General features: G+C 44.8%; 1 protein-coding gene and 1 long non-coding RNA gene across 7 annotated transcripts in view; one reads left to right on the forward strand and one right to left on the reverse strand.

Moving 5' to 3' along the window:
• The window catches only part of Adgrl2 (adhesion G protein-coupled receptor L2), a 618928-nt gene that overhangs the window by 419787 nt on the left and 182148 nt on the right, over positions 1-16993 (reverse strand).
• On the forward strand, positions 10601-16480 carry LOC102547649 (uncharacterized). The gene is made up of 7 exons (XR_015672653.1): positions 10601-10757; positions 11659-11776; positions 11941-12033; positions 13529-13653; positions 15156-15358; positions 15580-15730; positions 16361-16480. It is a non-coding gene; the product is annotated as an uncharacterized LOC102547649 (long non-coding RNA).

Consider the following 16993-nt stretch of genomic DNA (forward strand, 5'->3'; position numbering starts at 1 on the left):
ATCAGAATGACCTTCTGATCCAAGGTTGGTGTCTGTCTACACGAGCATCCTTCAAAGGCAAGGAGTGCAGTTTAGAGAAACCCTGCCCAGGATGAGAAATCTTATTTCAGGAAGAGATTCGGTCAGGAAGTCAGCTTATGATTTGTCCTCTCCCTGTCCCTGTCCCTGTCCCTGTCCCTGTCCTTCTCCCTCTCCTTCTCCCTCTCCTCTCCCTCTCCCTCTCCCTCTCCCTCTCCCTCTCCCTCTCCCTCTCCCTCTCCCTCTTCCTGTCCCTGTCCCTCTCCCTGTCCCTGTCCCTCTCCCTGTCCCTCTCCCTGTCCCTGTCCCTCTCCTTCTCCCTCTCCTTCTCCCTGTCCCTGTCCCTGTCCCTGTCCCTCTCCCTCTCCCTGTCCCTCTCCCTCTCCCTCTCCTCTCCCTCTCCCTGTCCCTATCCCTCTCCCTGTCCCTGTCCCTGTCCCTGTCCTTCTCCCTCTCCCTGTCCCTCTCCCTCTCCCTGTCCCTCTCCCTCTCCTCTCCCTCTCCCTCTCCCTCTCCCTCTCCCTCTCCTTCTCCCTGTCCCTGTCCCTGTCCCTCTCCCTCTCCTTCTCCCTGTCCCTGTCCCTCTCCCTCTCCCTGTCCCTCTCCCTCTCCCTCTCCTTCTCCCTCTCCTTCTCCCTCTCCCTCTCCCTCTCCTTCTCCCTGTCCCTGTCCCTGTCCCTCTCCCTCTCCTTCTCCCTGTCCCTGTCCCTCTCCCTGTCCCTGTCCCTCTCCCTCTCCCTCTCCCTCTCCTCTCCCTCTCCCTCTCCCTCTCCCTCTCCCTCTCCTTCTCCCTCTCCCTCTCCCTCTCCTCTCCCTCTCCCTCTCCCTCTCCCTCTCCCTCTCCTTCTCCCTCTCCCTCTCCCTCTCCTCTCCCTCTCCCTCTCCCTCTCCCTCTCCTCTCCCTCTCCCTCTCCCTCTCCCTCTCCCTCTCCCTCTCCCTCTCCCTGTCCCTCTCCCTCTCCTCTCCCTCTCCCTCTCCTCTCCCTCTCCCTCTCCTCTCCCTCCCCTCCCCCTCTTCTTACCTTGAGTTCTGCTCCTTGCTGAGTTCCTGAGTCTGTACCCTACATCTGAACCACACTTTTTTCCTTCCTAATTATGGGGATACTGTTACCTCCTTCACTGAGCCGTTTCAAGGAAAAAATGAACTTAATTATTTTCTTCCAAGAATATTTTGTGTGAGTGTGCGTGACTGACGCTCAGTAGATATAACTTCCGTCTCATCATGTGGTCTGACATGATTCCACGGTACCTCGATTCACGTCAGAAAATCATAAAAAAAAAATAAAAATAAAACAAAAATCAAACCACCAAAGGCAGTATTTCTTCTCTGTTAGAAATGCTCTAACTATTGATGACCAAGATCACAGAGTGATTATAAAATATCTCTCCTAAAATTGCAATCATTATTCAGGCATTCTCGATGAATGGAGAATATACTGAGGGATAAATAGAAAATGGAATAATCTAATTTTGGTCTTTCTAAAAAAAATTAAGCATTAAAAGGAGAAAAAACCGATTTGAATTTTTAAAGGAAAATGACATTTTTCATATATTTGATATTAAATAAAAGCCAATTACTTCCTAGACCTCTTCTACCAAACGCATCACTAACTTGAAAATGACAGCGTTGTCTCCCCCTCCCCCTTTATCAAATATCAAATACTAGCTTGATAGATATTTGCTATTAGCAGGCACTGGGGACTGGGTTAAAAAAATTAGCTAACAGAAAGCATTGACTCTGATTAAGTAAATTCCATTGAACTCTTTCTAGTAAGCGTTATTCCGGTCGGAACGCTAATTTGTCCTGCAGGGGGTTGTGGGTAATTACCCAGAACGACTATCAGCTTTATTGAGTTGTCACAAAACAGCATTCCTGAATGGTGTGCTGTAAAAGAAGACAGCCTTGGGATGGACTGGGGGAAGAGGGTACCTCCTTTTCCCTTCCCCTGTGGGGGAGATGGCATAGGCAAGGTAGAAATGCTAATAAATGGCCCTTTGCTTAGGAACCTAATGCTCTCCCTGTGTCGCGTCGTATTTAATAGTCCCGTAGAATTTCTGACACGCAAGGACATGTATCTGGGAAGTGCCACCCAGCTACCCGAAACAATTTTAGCTTTTCTGCATACTTAAGATTGCGTTGAATCAGAGCCGTCTTAAAAATGAAGCAAACATGGTACATTGGCCGCGTTCCAGCGACTGCACAGAACTGCTGACATTACTAAAATCTAGATAATTTAGTCCCATATGGGGATCCATACCACAATTATATTGTCCCTGTTTCTAACACAGCCCTGATTTTGCACTTCTTTAAAGCCTGGCTTTTTATAATTTTAATTCCCTTCACCAATAAAGCAATTTGCAGTCTTCAGCCTAAGTAAGAGCGGGTTGGGGGTGGGAGGTGGACTCTGTCCCATGACCTTGGTCTATCTACAGTTGATTACAAGGGAGCAGATTCTACAATGAAGCCATTCTCCCTCCCTGCCTGATTGATGCGAACCATCATGACACTGTAGCTGGGGAAGTAAGTGAGCAGGCTGTGCATGCGTGTGGCAAGACACACACCTGTTCAAATCCCACGTCTGAAGGGACACGCACCATGGACAACACTCAGGTGTTCAATGGCTGGCACTGTCCTCGGAGGTCGGGGTTGTGCGAGCTGTCATAAAATACTGAGACTTTTAAAAAAGGTATTTTCTTCAAACTCCCTATCATTGATGGAAATAACTTGAAACTTCTGCTTTCTCAATCCATAGTGGCTGATCCTAATGCCTCAGAAATGTTTAGTAAAAACGTAATTCCCAGAAAACACCTTTCTCTATAATTTGAACCAAACAGTTTTGAAGTCAAACATTCGTGTGAAAAAAAATTCATTTTCCTTTCTTTTGGACTCATCTTGGTACAAAAGGAAAAGCAGCCATGAGAGGAAATGTTCAATCTATAATCATATCAGACAAGTAAAGAAGTACTCCTGGTGTTTTGTCCATTATGCCTCTGGGAAGATTCTAGTCTTTCAAAACGATTATGTAACAATAGTGCTTTCATAATGTCTTAGATACACTATATCAACTTTATTGCTGGGGGAAGGTAGAGATTTGATTTGATTACTTTTTTAATATTTTGCTGTTGCTTTTTGCTTGTTTGTATTTGTTAAGATAAGTTTCCTTGTATACCCTTGGCTGTTCTAAAACTCACTTCGTAGACTAGGTTGGCCTCGAACTCAAGAGATGTGCCTGCTTCTGCCTCTCAGCTGCTGGGATTAATCATGTGCTGGTGCCACCAAGTCCAGCCGAAGTTTTATTTCTTAAAGGGGTCTTTTTTCTCCTCCTCAGGGATCTGAGACATCTTTCTAAATAGGCTTTGCTTCTCCATCCCGATAACACATGAAGCTCTGATTGGAGACTGAGTTAACACAGCTCACATCTCTGTGAACTTTCCCCTTTCATTTTCTGGGGAAAACCTGTGGTGAACCTGGATGCACTGAATATTAGACCCCAAAGCGAGTTCCCCTTTGTCTACCTTTTGCTGTTGCTGTTTTAAGGAGCCCAAGAATGATACCTTCTCTGAAAAGGAAAGGACAACTTAATCCCGGGGACTTAAAACTGTTCATGGATACCGATGATGGTCTACACCAAGTATTTCTCATTTGTTTCTACACCTTGGTACGGACAAAGGGACCTGTACAACCCCCCCTCACCACTGGAACAAGAGTAGCCCTTGTTTACTGTAACCATAAGTAACCTAGGCCTACTAACAGCCTTTCGGTAGATTTAAAGAGTAAAAATCAATACCACCACCAGCGTGTATCTTTTCATTCCTAGCCTTGAGAACACGAAATTGCTTTCCTTTTTATCATGGCTCATTTTAAGGGGAAATGAGTACCATATGCATTTCGTGTGTAATATTAGAGAGTTTATGTGGGTTTTCCCGGTTAATTCTTTTGGTGTCTGTCTGTCTGTCTGTCTGTCTGTCTGTCTGACTGTCTGTTATGTGCACATATGTACGTGTGAGTGCCGGTACAGATGCCCATGTGTGCAGGCTAGGAGTGAATGTTATCTTTTACTATGGCTCTCTGTCTTATTTTTTGAGACAAGTTATGTCAGGGACCCGTGGAGCTCACTGAGTTAGCGCAGCTGGGCAACAAGCCCCTGAGAGACACTTGGTACTGCTTGTCCATCCCTGGGGTGACAGACACAATCACTGTTCTAGGCTTTTGTGTGAGTCCTGGGTGTTTGAACCCTGAACTTCAAGCATACATTTACCCATTGAGCCATCTCTCCAGTTTTCAAAACGTTTGGTTTTAAAGTCTTTTCATCCTTTACTTAGGACCTAATTGGCTATCATTACTCAATAGAAACTCCTCCTAGTCTTCAAAAGTTGGCCAGGGAGGGTGCTGGCATATTTCTGTCAAGCCTGCTGGGGGGCTATGCACCTGAGAAATATTATACATTCAGCACTCGCGTTATCATTAATGCCTCGAACACAGCTACTTCTGTGAGTAATAATTATTAACATGAATGTTAGTTCAGTCTAATTTAGTTCATTAGCGGGATAACTCCTTTGATTTCCAAAGAGGCATCACACATAGCTCTTTAATCAGCGGGCAAGACCAGCGCTGGTGTTTACCACCACCGTTCTCTCAACTTCTCCCCACAGCTCCGACAGGCAGACCTGTAAGGATTAAGAAAGCCATCCTGAGTGTGTAGTTCACTAAGTCCTTGCACGCCTTCCAGAGTGGCCACTACTGAATGACTTACTTCCTCCTGCTCCTCTGTGTGCACACAAGAAGGGCATGGTAGGAGCCATTCGCTAGAGAGCCTACCTGGTGCTGTGAGACACGGTGTCACTGAGCCCTGGACCAGCTGTCACGAATACATTTCCTTGATACAGGAGAAGGAAAATTAGGCTTTATTCCTTGAACCATTTCCTCAGGCTCTGTGTATAGGTCTTGTTTGTTTGTTTATCACACACACTCTTTTACAGTTTCTAACACCATCAGGTGTCTAGTTAGGACTCCGGTAATATGATTTCTACAGTGACCAAGGCAGGCGTGGGGATGACTATAATAAACTCATGTGGACTGTCTGTCGGGATGTCACATATCCCACCATCAGTTATCAAATGTGCATCTGAAGAGGGCAGGAGGTCAGTGTATCCAGCTATGAGAGATAGGGAGGGAAGAAGGATGTTCTGGAAGCAGCCTTTCTCGAAGGTCACTTAGCCAGGTTTTTTCTTCCGTGAGGCCAAACGATGTCCTAGAAAATGAGGATAGTATCCTCAGAGCAAACTGAGGGCTGTGTGCCCTCACCATGAGAAGAGAAGGCCCTCCCGCTCTGAGAGGCAGCCAGTGGGAGAGGGGCTCAGAGTTATGAACATTATGTGCTTCTGTGAGATGATCAACTCATCCCACCATGGAAGCCGTGTGTGTGTGTGTGTGTGTGTGTGTGTGTGTGTGTGTGTGTGTGTGTGTGTGTGAGACAGTGGGGGTGGGGAATGGGGAGGCAAAGGAGCAAAGGGGTGGCACACGGGAGTAGAGTACGGGGGCACAGCAATACAGATATTAAAGGAGGGCACTAGTGGATCGACCGTGCTGTGAATTGAGTTTAAAAGGGCACATGCATGGGATTTTTCTTTTAAGGTTAGTTCAAACTGAGTCCTAAAGCTACCCTGAGCTGAATCCTGCATACTCTTGATAGACATTTTAGCGTCTTTATATTTTTAAGAGTACCGACATGCACAGCACATGAATGCCTGGTGCTTGCTGAGGTCTAAACAGGGTATCGGATCTCCTGGAACTGGAGTCACAGATGCTCGCGAGCTACCGAGTGGGTGCTAAGAACCTAACACAGATCCCCGACGAGTACAGTGCGTGCGTTTAACTGTCGAACGTATGCCCAGCTCAGGAATACTGTATCCGAATTGTATGTGAAAGACGGAGGGTCAGCGTTCTTTGCAAGATGGCCTCCCTCGGGTGACTGCTTGGCATTCTGTAGCATGTTGGCTGGGTCACCTCACAGGTGTCCAGTCTTTGTGTTGGGCTTCGTGTCAGCAAGCCTTGGAAGAAGCTTCTGCTCTCTGTGTTCCCCAGCCTGACATCTGGAAGGGCTGTCTGTTCCAGTTTGTGTTTTCTAGTGAAGTTGGATGGAGTGCGTACCAATCCGTGCCCCCTCATACAGATGAGGTGTCTGGGATACCCCGGGAACTCGGTAGCCTGCTTGGTGTGACTCACGCGTGCGGGCCTGTGAGTTGAGGTAAGTATTGTACTACGTGTGGCTGAGGGTGGATCCATGATGGAGGCACAGTGGGAAGCTCAGTTGTGACACAAGGAACTCTGTCTCCTCCTGTCCCCCTTACTCCTCCGGGTGACAATGACAGCATGCGTGAAACGAGAGGAGAAATTAAAGCAGCTGTGCTTGTTTTGTGTGTCACTTTTATTGTTCTGGGGAGAATTAAATGCGTGGACAATCCACAGAACGTGAGTTCTGAAGTTTCAGAGTGAGTCCAGGAGACTTAACCACAACTCTTGGCATTTAAATTTAGCATTGTGCGAGGTAAACTTGAGCAGCAGCTTTGGTAACGACTTATAGTTTTTCTTTAGGACATTGCCTAGCACTAGAAACCAGGTCGTGTCAGGAAAGGTTTCTATTTAGAGACCTCTAATTTCTCATTGATCTTAGAATAAAGAGATCCTGTGTCCTGATTCACCGGGAACCCAGCACACATTGCAATGGGTGCGAAGAGTGGGAATCCTTCTCTCAGGAGTGATAGTGACAGGGACGTGTATCTATATGCATCAGCAGTATCAGTTTCCCACCTTTTCCAAACGACTTTATCTCTGATATCTCAGTGACAACAGAGAGCAGAGCCTATTCTTAGGGTATCAGGAATTGAATTAGAAAGCAAACCTGTCAGTCCCCCTGTCATTGCTCCATTCAGCTTTCCTAGGTGGCTTGACGGATGCCTTTCTGGTTCTGACACATGATGTATAGCCGCGGCTCCCACACGCTACCTCCCTCCTGAGGAGCGAGATAAATGGCCACCGAGTAATGAGGGAAAGGACTTGAGATGAACACTGTTCCCACACACGTGGCCACCAAGGAGAATGCCACTAATTAGAGGCCAAGAAGCAAACAATTTGTAAATGAATTAGTAAATGAACAATGCCCTAGGGGCCCCAGTGAGTTCATTTGCTTCTAGAGGATGGGCAATTTATCCCTCTGCACTGGTGAAATCAATCCCTTGTTAGCACACTTAATGGTAGTGTCATGGGGTTGAACTTTGTGTCCGTAGTATGTCTGACTGGGAGGGAGGAGAGCTGAGGAGAAGAGTGACCAGGGTATGGTTCCTGTCTTCCTGGAGGCGCAGGGTGGGTTCCCAGCAACTGGCTGTATTAGCTCATTTCACCTTGGCTAGAAACATCTCAGGATTCTTCATCACGCTTGCTGTGTTGCCCAGGCTGGCTTCAAATGTATGCATTCAAATGGTCCCATCTCTCCAGCCTCCAAAATGGTTGGTTGTAGGGATAGCATTGCTCCTTATGGTCCCTGCCACACTGTAGAGATGACACACAGTTTGCTTTGGGTGTCCTTGAGGGTTTGGCTCTAGGACCCCTGAACATACCGGTAAGCTCGGATGTTCCGGTATTTGACCACATCTTGGGCTAGCTTCTCTAGCCTCTCTCTCTCTCTCTCTCTCTCTCTCTCTCTCTCTCTCTCTCAAGATTTATTTATTTAATGTATGTGAGTACACTCTAGCTGTCTTCAGACACACCAGAAGAGGGCATCAGATCCCATTACAGATGGTAGTAAGCCACCATGTGGTTGCTGGGAATTGAACTCAGGACCTTTGGAAGAGCAGTCAGTGCTCTTAACCACTGAGCCACCTCTCCAGCCCTTCTTAAACGACCTCTTTGTTTTGATACTTACAATGGGGGATGCTATGGAAACATTCTGGACAAGGCCATATTAAATAAAGCCTGTCTTCGTGATTGTAGGACTTAACAGGGCCTTTGGTAGTACGAGACTTGACCCACATAGTCCCCGCCCACTTAGAACAAGCATTCTTTGGAATACATTTTGGGAAATGGCATGTTAAGTGACATCCCAGAAGTCTGAAGCAGCTAGCGAAGCGCATCCACCCTTCCTGTGAGTGGTGCTGTACAAGGCAGGCTCGGCTGGGCTGGATAGAACCATTCTCTCCTACCCCACTCTTTCCAGGCCCCACTAGTCCTTGAATTTTACTGAACTATATTAAGTCTGGATGATTGTTGGAGCAAAGGCCGCTGGTTTGGAAGTTCTGTATGTTCTATTTAGTACCCCTGATTCTCTTTGTACCCACCAGTCCGTCTCCCTCAGCATAGGGTAAGAAACTTGATGGCAGAAGGAATGGGCACAGAATAGTAATCATTCAGCACTCATCTCCCTGTGTACACATGGTGTGGTGCTTTTGTTTACACGGTCACCTGTGTGCACACATTACATGAGCACATGTATGTGCAAGACAGAAGTAGTCAGTCTCCAATCTTTCTTTACCTTGAGTTTGAGACAGGGTCTCTCAGTGAACCTGGGAGTCACTGATTGGCTAGACGTTGAGCAAGCCCTGGAGATCTTACTGAATTTGCCCTTTCAGCTCTGGGATTGTGCGTGTGTACCACACACTCATATTTAGAAACCCTGTCTCAAAAATATCTGCATTTTTTTCAAAGATTAAAATATTGTATGTCAAAGTGAGCAGAATAATTTTTGTAACATTAAGGACTTTTACACTTGCATTTCTATAGTAATGACATTGTGTCCTTAAAGGCTGAATGTTGCACCAGCAGTGACCTTTCATTCTGAAGTTACATTGCTTGTTTGTCAATGCTGATATGCCCTTGTCTTTGGGACCAGGAAAGACTTTGGATCCAGGGTGAAGGAACACACACACACACACACACACACACACACACACACACACACACACACACAGTAATATATAATATGTAATAGATATTTATACATAGTAATTTGTTTTTGGGGGGCAGGATCTCACTGTGCAGCTCTGGCTGTCCTGGAATTCACTATGTTCACCACACTGGCCTCAAACTCACAGAGATCCACCTGCCTCTGCCTCTCAAGTGCTGGGATCAAAGTCAAATCCAGTATTATTTAGGGACTCACATCTTTGAGATATGACTCTCTCTCTCTCCCTCTGTGTGTGTGTATGTATGTATGTGTGTGTGTGTGCATGCACATATGTGTGCATGCATAGGTTAGTGCACATGCGTGTGCATGCACAAGGAAGTCATAGATGTTAGGTGTATTTCCTTAATAGTCTTCTTCTTTTTTTCTTTTTTCTTTTTATTGGATATTTTTATATTTACATTTCAAATGTTATCCCCTTTCCCAGTTTCCCATCCATAAACCCTCTATCCCCCTTCCCCTGCTTCTATGAGGGTGTTCCCCCACCTACCACTCCACCCTGACATTCCCCTCTACTAGGGCATAGAGCCTTGGCAGAACCAAGGACTTCTTCTCCCATTGGTGCCCAACAAGGCCATCCTCTGCTACATATGCAGCTAGAGCCATGGGTCTCCAAGTATACTGTGTAAATGGTGGTTTAGTCCCTGGGAGCTCTGGTTGGTTGGTATTGTTGTTCTTAAGGGGTTACAAATTTTTTTAGCTCCTTCAATCCTTTCTCTAACTCCTCCAACAGGGACCCCATTCTCAGTTCAATGGTTGACTGTGAGCATCTGCCACTGGATTTGTCACTGAGCCCGCTCACTGAGCCTGGAGCTTAGCCATTCAGCTGGACTGACTAGCCAGAAAGCCCTAAGAATCCCTTTGTCTCCACCTGCCCAGTGCTAAGGTTATAGATGCAAGATACAGAAAGTTTGGCTTTTTATGTGGGTGACTGGAGTACAAACCTGGGTCCCCATGGTGGCCCAGCAAGCCCTTCACCTCCTCAGTCCCCAATATTTGCCTCTTTTTGTGCTATATCTCTGTTCAGGGAGTTAAGTGGTTCATTTCTAGTCTTAAACAGCTTCTTTCGGGCGAAACCCTCGTTTTTTCCAATATTCCTGCTTAATCTGTGTTATTGTTATAAAACTTGGCAACATGAAACTGGCCACTTTGGTCACTTTAAGCTACGCAGCTCAGTGGCAGGTACATTTTTTGTGCTGTGAGACATGAGCAGCAAGCATGTCTAGCTTCATCACGCCAGCCTCTCACTCCTTAAACGGCTTACCTTACCTCTACTCTGTCTTGTTCCCTGCCCCTGCAAAGCACTCTGCTATTTCCCCTGCCTGTGAATTGAACTATTTTAGGTCGAAGATTTCAGGTAAGCAGAGTCATCTGCTATTTGTCTGGCTTATCTCCCTTAGACTAATGTCTTTAATGTTCGTCTTGGTTGGGGCACGTGTCAGGATTTCGGTTCATTCCGGAGGTGGAATGGTGTTTCGTCATGTGTGTATATAACGCACTTTCTAGGTCCAGCGGGATACAGATGGATATTGGGGGGGCGGTGTGTTCCACTTTCTGGCTGTTTAGAACACGTTGCCATTGACACGGTCATTCCAAGTTCTCTTTGTGCTTCTTTGAGGTTCTTTCAGGCAATCCCGTATTCAACCTTGAGGGCTATCACGCTCTCCTCTACAATATTAGGTTCCCGTGGGTGCAGCTTAAGGGCCTGCCATTTCCATAGCCTTCTCTACACTCGCTTCTCATAGTAGCCATTCGATCAAGGAAGCCTTCGTTAGCCTTCAGGTTTGTGAATACCTGCCCCCCTTTTATCCTGTGTATAAAATTCTGGCGGTAAGTTTCCTGACCCTATTCCCTCCCAAGGATAAATTATCCCATCTTTCTAATCAGATCTATTAGTTTTGTCAATAATCCCACATACTCATAATTGGAGATTACTCGGGGATAAAAATCTGTTACGGTGGTTGTCTTTGTTCCCTTCGATTAGCAATGCCTCCTGCTGCAGAATACTGAAATCCACCCGACAACTACTATCTGCATTATAGAAAAAGGAAGGCCAAATAGTTCCTTCTGATACCAATTCTGCTAGTATTTATGGCGGACGGGCCTCTGTTCGGGGGCTTGCTGGTGATGGAAACCATATATCTCCCTGTAACTTTTTGCATTTGGGCCCATATCATGCAGCCTCACGGAGCTTCATAAATACGGAGCTTCCTGTCTGTGGGGGTCTCACAAGGGCACGGATTCTAGGCTCAAATGATGAAGCATTGCCTTTGTGGGGACCGGCAGCAGCAAGACGCTCCTATTAAATAAGACAAACAGGTGGCTGGATGTTTTGTGATCATTTTAACAATTGGGTTCAAGTCCCGTTACCTCTTCTAAATTAACTGCAAGGAGATCCATCACCCGGGCCAATAACACACCTGGCAGGTTGCACGGCCCTCACCGTCTAGGCCTCTGTGATCATGGGTGTGAATCATAGCCTTTACGCTGCCTGAGGCACCGGCGTAAGAAAGCACAGCCTAGACCCAGCTGATTAAGCTGTAGCATAAAACAACACTTCAGTAGTCAGGCACATGACAGCCCACCATAGTTTATTGGACCAAAGAGTATAACATTGTAATTTACTTCTCTAATACATGTCATGTTTTCTCTTATTGTTTCCCTTATGGAGTGAAATATGCAGGAAAGAGATTGCAGTGCGAGCTTCATGTGTTATGCCCCTCCAAAATTAGAGGGTAACAAACTGTCTTTATTATCCTGTGCCTTTGGTAAGCTGCCACAAATCACAGGAGCCACTGCAGGTGAGTATCTAGTGGCTTCGAAAGTCAAGGCAAACTAAAAGACTCTCGTGTCTCTGCCTGAAGCTATTTTTTGAACTACAGTTGCAGCAAGACACAATTACTGCACTTCCTGACCCTTCCTTTTTATCGTAAGCTCCTAACCAATTTTTCTCCCCTATTGACAGGAAAGCAGGATTTATAAAGTCTAGCGCGATGCAAATATTTCAAGGCTTAATTTCCCCCCTCAAATGCAGGAGCGTAAGTTGCTTAGCGTCTCGGTGAGTTTATTTTTCTTTCTAAACTGGAATTCATGGCTGCTCTCCAGCTGCAAACAGCCCCAGTCACAGATAATTTAAAGAGAACAGCTTACTTGTTTGTCAAGCAAACATGTGTAATCTGATGAAATTATTAATGTCATAGTGTAAACTCTCTTCTCATAAATACAGTTAGCAGCGCTGACATTGCAATTAGGCTCCAATGTTCCGGCTCCCTGCTCCTTCGCTCAGTCTGTCAGTCCGGCGCAGGGGAGACAAATTGTGGTGGGCACTTGACAATGCGAAAAAGAGATATAAACCTCATCTGATTAGATCTCGGTGAAAGATTAAACGGTTCTGAACGTTTGCCAGATTCTTATGATACGACATTTTTAACCAGTGGTAATAAAAAGTCCCGTTCGAGAGAGGGTTTTAAAAAAGATTATAGGGGATCACATACATGCGTCTGCATGAGTGATATGTGTCCACACATGTGAGAGACGCAGCGAGAAAGAACACAGTCTCTTTTCACCTGGGAATCTCGTTTTATTGCCTTATCATAATATTCTTGCCGCGCTCTTTGGATTTTTGTAGTAATTTGTGGGAGAGGAGGTGGCACTGACTTGCATATTCCCAGGGTGGCTTCTTATTTAAAAAAATCCTAGCCCACTAGTAGAGCTGGTGCTCCCGTTGGCCTGTTTACAACAAGCATGTCTGCTCTCACTGGGTACAAATGTGTCTCACTGGGTAAAAATATTTCCATGCCTGATCTAGCAGCTGATAAGAGTGGGCACACGTGTGTGCTGCAACGTCATCTTGCTGACTCACTCTATACCTCATCCATGTTATTTTACATCCCTTGAAAATAGACAGATTGATTATAACGGCTAACACCTATATCCTACTTCTGATTGCATTTCCTATGTCCGAAGACTGTTCTGGTTGCTCCATATTCTTCCCCTCGTTTAAGTCTGCATACCACACCACTCCTGGTATGCACCCTCCTTTGTAGATGAGGACGCCGAGGAAGAGAAAGGGGAGCTTACTTTCTTAAAGCCAAGTAGGTAATAACAGGTGAACTAAGACACGGTTACATACAGACAACGACATGGGCCTATTGGTTTAAAAGCACAACTATGGTTACCATCTTTGACCTAGAGATTATGAGAGTCTTTTATGTTCTGCAAGGCCTTCTCAAATTCCCACTCAGCACAGAATAAAATATCCAAACACCAAATAATCATAAACGGATATTTTAAGTCCTCAGCATTAACCAGTATTAACACCCCAGAGAGACCGAGGCAGCAGGATCGTCCTGAGTCCAAGGCTAGGCTGGTATGCATAGTGAGTAATGGCTAGCCAATGCTACATAGCAAGATGTTGTCTCATAGCCTTAAATCAAGCAACCAACCAAACGAAAGCCATGGCATTGCGGTCTGAAGATTATGAACACTCGTACTAAGGGAGAGACGAAATTGGATGATTTCTTTAAGTAACAAAGAAACCTCATGTACTTCAGACCTCTAGCAGCATAAGCGATTGCAAGTGCATTCATGAAAAGTAAAAGGAAATACAGAGAGCCCAGAAGAGGCGAGCCCTCTCTACCTAAGCCTTGTTGACTTATAGAAGAATGACAATAATAAGGTAAGACACTTTCTATACCCGCTTATGGCTAAAACCTCCTTGAAAATGCAGAAGCAACCTACAGGGGTGGTTCTAACCCCTTTGTTCTCTTTACATTTGGTTACTAAAATGTGTCCTCGCATCTTCCTCCTCCATTGTATGATACTTGTGTGGGGAATGACCCTTGTAGGAGGAGGGTGTTTAAAGCAGTCAGTAGAAGAAGCCGGTCGGTCCTACAGGGAGCCAGCAGAGGGCTGAGTGAATGCCTAAGAGTGAGAACCATGCTTTTAGTCGTGCTAAACAGCGCTTCCCCGCTCTGAAAGTTCATTATATTTGTCATCAGACTAATTATTCTGCACTTGTTGCTAAGTCTGTTGCTTGCTTTCTCGTGAGCAGTCACTCCGCTCTCCTTTAATCTCCGTCTTCTAACGTGCGATACGCGCTATAAAATTTCTTTCCTTGTATGGGAATTCTAAGGTCTCTTTCCCCCCTCAACAGCTTGAATTCCTGTATTCTGATTAAGATAGATGAAGTATTTGCATTCTATCCATATTCATAATCCTCTTTCAGAGTCAACCTAAAATACCACATTTGTTGCCCAGGCAGAGACAGGCAACGTGCTACTGAGCTATGCAGGGTTTTGTTTCAAAGGATAAGGATCCATTGCTTTCAAATCCCACAGAAGAGTGGCCACTAGGTGAATTCAGGCTGTTAAAAAAAAAAAGCCCAGGACAATCATAGTGCCTTTTATATGTGGCAGAAACAATAATTAATGATCCCCCTTTTTATGCTACAGAAAAAGACGGCAATGCATTTGACAGACATGTTATTAATAGTTTCTGCCAACTTGCCATGCATAAAGGGTTTATTGGTTATAACACCAGTGTATGAAGACATTCTTTTCCTTGAAATGTTCAAGATGGTTGTTTTATGGATGAAAAATGAATGCAATCTGTCTACCGCCACTCAAAGTTTGGGTTTCAATAATAAAATTAAAACGAGTGTGACATTTCCTATTGTGGTATTTAACCATCTGCTTCCTGCTGGTCCTCGCGATAATGGCCTTACCTAGGTAGTCTCTATTTAACAAGAAGACCCACTGATATTGTGTCTCATGGTTATTTTATAAAGAAGATTTATTATTGATAGAGGGACTTGCATATTGGCCATTGTTCCTCTGATAAAAGTGAATCCTTTCATCTTGTCAAGCAGAGGAATCTTCTGCTTGACAAACAAGAATGGACGCTTGGAGCCTCGTAAGGACTAGGAATTTAGAAAGTATACACAGGGGGAGTGTACGTCAGTGACACGTTCTTGCCAAGTGGGATGTATATGACTTTAGGCAAGCACCTATTATTTTGCTGCCCTATATTAATTAAAAAAGATCGGCTTCTAAATGCTTTCTCAGTCTCTGGAAGTTAAATCTTGAGGCGTTATTTACTTTCATTTTGAAACTGCTTCATGAATGTTCTTCTTTAGGATGGGTCTGCCACAGCAATGATTTCTGTCTATCAATTAATCAGGAGAAACGGACAGCCCTTTACCACATGGATTCACAATAAAGCAATGGAGACACTGCCCAGAAGCTATCTTAATCCTCCTTTATGGATGGCTGGGAAGAGGAATAATCAATATTTTAGCAAGTCTTTGGATTTTGTGTCAGACAACCTGGAACGTAGACACACAAAGCCTTAGACTCAGAAGTCTTCTCGCTATTGACAAGCTCGTAAATATGTCTGGCTTATTTTGCTTGCAATGATCACTTATTAATTTATGTAACTGATTTATTAATTTATATCACTTATTAATTTATGTGATTGCTTGTACAGTTTACAAACTTTAGTGTTCACACGTCATAAGTGGCTTCTAGGGAGGGGAAGATGCAGCTGGAAATGTGTTTCACATTGGCCTTTCATTTATTCTCTCTGTCTGGGAATTTTCATGCAGGCACCCTTATTGGACATATACTAGTGATATCCACCATGATTACTGATTTTCTCGGAATCTTTCATCCTCTGCCGGTAAATCAGTGAGGAGGGAGAAGAGTTTCCTCTCCACTATGCGTACTTCAACATCCATCCGCTCCCTCCTCCATCATGTGAGTAAGACCCTAGGTTTTCAGATTTTTACACTAATATTAAAAGGAATTTGAAAGCTCATCAGGAATTTCTAGTTATCCACTTATGTCACTGGCTGCTTTTTTGATACAGTCTAAACTTGCCTAGTCCTATTTACTTGGGCAAATTAATTGTTTTGAGGGAGAGCTGGTGATGGAGGTTAGCAGCTTTGTTTGTTTGGGATGTGTCAGCTCTGAACACTACTTAATTAATGGCCCTGAGCTTAAAATATCACAAGGTGGGGGCTGGAGAGGTGACTCATGGTCAAGAGCACTGGCTACTCTTCTGGAGGACCCGGGTTCAATTCCCAGCATCCACATGGCAGCTCCTGACTGTAAGTCCAAGGTCTGACACTCGCATACAGACATACATGTAGCTCAAACACCAATGTACATAAAATAAAAATAAATAAATTCTTTTTGAAAAATCACAATGGGAAGGAAAAGTGGGAGTGGGGGGTCACGGTCTTGTAAAATGTATTGATTTCCCTGAGCAAGTTGTAGGTGTCTGACAGGAGCAGCTAGTCAGTCCCACAGACCTTTCAGTGTCACTCAGTACTGATATAACCAAGGTGTTCTGTGCTGTTGGGAAATTTGTTTATTTTTTTCCAGAGTTGTTTCCTCGCTGGTGACATGACATGAAATATGGCTGCAGGTGATCTTTCAAGTCTTCTTTACCAATAAAATGATGACTGTGTTACTTCTATAAAACAGATTAGAGGTGAGGGTAAAGCTGTTTTATGGTGTGGCTTTTGTGATCCTGTCCTGGGAAAAGCTACTTTAAAAAAACAAAACCTGTCCGTCTTCATAGAAGGGACGGAGAGACTCCCATTGAGGCTTTAATCACACATAGGCAGGGAGACTGCATACTCAAAGCAGCCTAGCACCTAGGAACTCGACATGGGAAGATTTTGAGTTCCAGGTCAGCCTGAGCAACAGAGTGATATCCAGTCTCTTAAACCAAAGTGAAAATACAAAAAAAGAAAGAAAGAAAGAAAGAAAGAAAGAAAGGAAGGAAGGAAGGAAGGAAGGAAGGAAGGAAGAAGGAAGCAAAATAACCAACTGACAAATCGAAAAGATGTATTATATCAGATTCCAGAGGGGAGACTCTCTTTCTTCCTCAATTTAGGGTAAAAGAGAGGGCTAAGGATTCTTCTGTTGATTGACTGAAGCCGGTCTGCCCCTTCCGAGACTGAAAGTCTTTGACAATCTGACACGGCCAGCGAGAGGTAGCCAACTTGATAT

This window comes from Rattus norvegicus, chromosome 2 (assembly GCF_021556685.1).
Source record: "Rattus norvegicus strain SHRSP/BbbUtx chromosome 2, alternate assembly SHRSP_T2T, whole genome shotgun sequence".
Taxonomy (NCBI): Eukaryota; Metazoa; Chordata; class Mammalia; order Rodentia; family Muridae; genus Rattus; species Rattus norvegicus.